The sequence below is a fragment of the Macrobrachium nipponense genome, chromosome 9 (genome assembly GCF_015104395.2).
Source record: "Macrobrachium nipponense isolate FS-2020 chromosome 9, ASM1510439v2, whole genome shotgun sequence".
Lineage (NCBI taxonomy): Eukaryota > Metazoa > Arthropoda > Malacostraca > Decapoda > Palaemonidae > Macrobrachium > Macrobrachium nipponense.
Window position 1 is genome coordinate 108,611,289 of NC_061110.1, and position 5,000 is coordinate 108,616,288.

Genomic DNA, 5,000 nt, shown 5'->3' on the forward strand with positions numbered 1-5,000 from the left:
CGCCATGACTTTCGAGTTGTTGAATATTTTGTCTTTTACTGTCGTTGTCAAATTGTCAGGGCTAAATTTATATTAAAGAAGAAAACCAAATTCAAGACAGCCATGCTTAGAAACAGGTTCTTCATCCGTAAAGGGAAACGTTTTTTTTTTTTTTTTTTTTTTTTTTAGGTACTAATGAATGAATAGCCATAAAGCATGATAAAGCTGTGCACATATGAAAAGAGGAGCAAATTTCTCAGTTTTTAAAAGATGGTTATGGTACGTGAGTCTCACAGGTATCTATGTCCTGAGAACGTTCACGAATCAACAACAAATGGTTACTAACTCTTGAAAGTAAGAATTTTTCCAATAAATTAGGTAACTGATGCACTGAGAAATTTCTCTCTCTACTCTTTAGTCCAATGTGATATTAGTCAAATGGTACTGAATATTTTGTACCATCTTTCAAATATTCTGTTTGTTTATATTTTCCATGAAACTTTTATTCCCAATTGTCAATTATTATGACACACATATGAATTTATCCTTGTATTTTTGTTAAAAAATAAAAAGCTTGACTTTAGCGTTTTCTATATACTCTTCAACCTGTATACGGATATTCCATAGTTAAAAAGATCCACGGTAAAAAAGAGGAGATAATATGTTAAAAATCTCTCTCTCTCTCTCTCTCTCTCTCTCTCTCTCTCTCTCTCTCTCTCTCTCTCTCCCCTTGTGTACTCGTAGCATGCATGTACGCGCGTCTGTACTGCTAATGCAAACAATGATGAACAAATAAATATGCGTGCTGTTTATATGATGAACAAATAGGTATACTTGCTAATATGAAATTAAAAGTGATTTAATTAATAAAACTCTTCAGGGGAAAAAATGATAAAATATCATGAGAAGTTAAATGACAAAGACGCTAAGAAAATGACTTTCACTTCGGGAAAATACAGGTGTAAAACCAGATAAAAAAATGACGGAATTCTATTTAATAAAACACAAAAAATAGAAAAAATAAGACAAAGAGACACAAAGGAATTTCTTTGATCCAACGTTAAAACACCAGAAATCCTTGCAATGCTGATCACGTCTTAACTCCCGAAAAGAACGCACCCACCTCCCTCGTTGGTTGGAAAGATTATTTCGAAATGCTGCAAAGAGTCTTTTATGAAGACTTTCCTACCATTGTCATGTCGTAACGGATGTTATAATCATTATCTGAATCATTCTTGTCTTGGCAGAATTAGGCACAGCTATTGAAAGTACGGAACTAGACGATACAGCTGACACTCAGTAAAAGGCCTAGAAATTTGATAATAAAATTGACTTCCTTATAAATATATACTGGAAAAATATGAAATTATTTGGGCATAATTCAAGTTTCATCTTCTCGTGAGATAGGCAGCATGCAATTTCACTGGGGGATTATTTACCATGATAATCTATTCATCATATGATAAACATCTAAACTCAATCAAAACAGACTAAACCAATAATTTACTTATTCATAATGTCACGATGACCAGGGAATCTTGGATGAGAGTAAAACCAGATTACAGAAATTAGAAAGGCGACTAACTGTGGCTCAGTGAAAGGGAACCAATGAATGAAATGGATCAAACGCGTGAGATCGCAATTAAACGAAGTAGAGAGTAAATTCGATAAAGCAAACACTGGACGCCAGAACACGAGATAATTTTGAAAAAGAAAGCTTAAAAAAAAGATCATTGATTAGTTGAGCTTGGCATGAGAGAGAGAGAGAGAGAGAGAGAGAGAGAGAGAGAGAGAGAGAGAGAGGAAGCGCAGGGGACTGCATATTCTTATGTAACAACACGTGTGTTGTAACAGAATTGAGTTTAGTTGAACGTAATCATGAATGACTAGCTTAAAACAAGAAACCTTTTGAACTGCTTAACTCGATTCAGACCATCTCTGGTGTACAACACTGAATATTACAGACTTGATATTATCCATTGCAGAAGAGAAAAATAGTATAGAGGAAGAGAGAGAGGAAAAGCCCTTAAGAGAGGCATTTAGTAATCTGTACCTTTAAATGTGACCTCTGGGTTCAAGCAAGAGCGACAGTGGAAATCGGGGCGAACACGACCGACAGTTAAAACTTAAAAAAAAAATTAAAAAAAAAAAAAAAAAAAATAATAATAATAATAAAATAAAAAAATAAAATAAAATGCAAGGTGGTGACTCGTAATTACTTTTTGTCTTTGATTAATCACGACAAAATGCGAACTAATATTCAGAGAGAGAGAGAGAGAGAGAGAGAGAGAGAGAGAGAGAGAGAGAGAGAGAGAGAGAGAGAGAGAGAGAGAGAGAGAGAGTTAATCACACGAACACATACACACACACACATCTCTCTCTCTCTCTCTCTCTCTCTCCCTCTCTCTCTGAATATTAGGTCGCATTTTGTTGTGATTATATGTATGTATGTACATATATATATATATATAGTATATATATATATATATATATATATCTATATATATATATATATATATATATATATATATATATATATATATATATATATATATATATATATAATATATGAATAACTTGATCACGAAGTATATAAAACGTGATGCTATGTATAAATAAAGGTTTTTTGCCACGAAGGAAAAAATGAAAAAGCGAGATAGCCAAGTACTTTCGGTCCTGTTCGGACCCTTTACTGAGGCCGTGTGTGTGTGTGTGTGTGCATGTATGAACGTATAAAAGTAGAGGAGAGATACATAAATAATCAATTAGAGACACTAGACAAAGTATGATTGGTCCGTAAACATACAAACGTACTGTGCATGCACAGAGTAACAGAGGGAGTTTTCCATATGGCCATTAATAATTCATGCAGTTTTTTATGACTCACGAGGAAAGGAAATGTGACGTAAAATATTTTTTGAAATTCTAAATTTGCCAAAATTACTCTGCGAGGCAAAGTTTCTTAGGCAATATCTTTGAATAATTATCAGTTTTATTTCACAGAAACTAAATTTATGACTGGGTGTGAATATCTGAATATCTCATGGATGGTTATACCCCAGTAGAGCGAGGATTACCGAGGTCATCCTGTTTTGGTGATATATATTTTTGGAGTCACTCAGAAATGTCAGATCACTACTAATGTACATAATTCACTGGTCCCTCAGTTGTAGGATGTGCGTCACGAGAGAGAGAGAGAGAGAGAGAGAGAGAGAGAGAGAGAGAGAGAGAGAGAGAGAGCTGAATGTATTACTATGTGATATTCTATGGATGCTTTTTCATGTGATATTTTACATAACAGAAAAGTAAATTGCACAGTAATGGATTCCACTCCCATTATTTAAAAACTTGCCGGTACTAACCATTACAGTGATGATTTCACAGCAAGATGAAGTTCCCATTTTCTATTTCACGGAGTTTCCTTCACTTATCAAAGAAAACGGGAAACGTAAATCTGCCGTGGACTGGTCTACACTCTCTATTTCTTTAACAATTCATTTAGAATTACGAACATAAAAACAGAAAACGTTTACTTTTGCAAAATCCTAATGCTGAGAGATAAATAAATGATGACCATTAGTCAACATCTTTATTGAGACGAAATTATCAACATTTTCTTGAAGGTTACCCCTAAAAGAGCCAGTTTCCCTTTCAATTCTCTCTTCTAATTCGACAAGAATTCTTCACAAAAAGATTAAATGACATCGTCGCTTTTTTTTGTCACATTATATATAATTATCGCATTTTCGCATTTGGAAAATTCGAATGATCTGTCTGAAACGATTCCTGTAACGGTAAAAAAAAAGTGTACCCTAACCAAAGTGTTAAGCAATGACAAAGCATTTTCAGTATGACCCCCAAAAAAAGTATTTCTTCTAACACATACGTACATAATTCACCTGCTACGCCTTTCCCGTCGTTACGACCGCTATATATTGAAAAAAGGAAATAAAAAAAGTGACAGTGATTTTCGTATAGCTGATTAAAATGGGACAAAACATTTTTCTGTAAGTTCATTTAGTGTTTGCAACGCGGTCAATGGAACATTTTGCAAACTCGACTTTAAAAAACTGCATATATGGAGGTGAACGCCTTTTGCAAAACAGCAATTTATTATGAAGCAAAAAAAAAAAAAAAAAAATCAAAAAAAAAAAAAAAAAAAAATCGAGTACCTCAGCTTAGTTTGGTTACAGAAACTGGCGAGTCATCGTGACCTCATAGGTAACCTCGTCTGCGCAAAAGTGAACCAATAAAAGAGAAGAAGAAGAAGAAGAAGAAAAAGGAGGAGAAGAAGAAGAAGAAATTAAGAACCTGAAAAAAAAGGGAGAGGTGATGGAAAGCAAATTTCCCCATTTGACGTGTTAGGTTCAAGGCAAGCATAGACGCGCGTGCGCGAATGTGTCTGTGCGCATGCGCGCGCGCGCGTTACCATTATAGTTCAGCGCACGCCCGAAGGCAAGGAGCTGTGAAAAATTTCTGCGCTATTAATATTTAACAGCAGGTAGATCAGACATGATTAGGCATTCTGAGACGTGCTTATTATAAGTTATTGCGGATCAAGGCTTATTCCACCTCGATGCATATTGCAAAGGACAAACTCCGAATCTATTCATTGGAATATAATAATTTTTTAATAAGGTCAAAACAATAATGATCACATTGTTTTACAATTAGACATCTTTTTGAACAATTCAGCTAAGGGTTGTGTACAGTGTATGATATACTTTCTTTAGGGATAAGTAATTTGCACACAATATTTGTTCAATTGCTGATGTTCATGCTTGATGGCTCATATTGGACCACACTTAATCCATTTCAGCAAAGTGGGGACCATATAACCATTAATTTTAATCTTAGGAATGTGTGTTAAGGCATATTTTGCATTTTGGCCTTCTACAATCTTCGACTTGAGGTCCCTTGATAGCCATTGAATTCAAGCACTTTTTAATTTGATTTTGCTATTTTGCAGCTCTGTCAAAAGGTGTGTAAGACAGGATGATTCGAGAATTACAGTTGCCGGG

General features: G+C 34.5%; 1 protein-coding gene across 1 annotated transcript in view; it reads left to right on the forward strand.

The window, feature by feature from the left end:
• LOC135217899 (acanthoscurrin-2-like) overlaps positions 1–562 on the forward strand; it is a 4,172-nt gene extending 3,610 nt beyond the window's left edge. Inside the window, exon 2 of the mRNA XM_064253936.1 lies at positions 1–562. This exon is cut by the window's left edge and continues 780 nt beyond it. The gene's annotated coding sequence lies outside the window, so the exon portion shown is untranslated.
• The last annotated feature ends 4,438 nt before the right edge of the window (positions 563–5,000 follow it).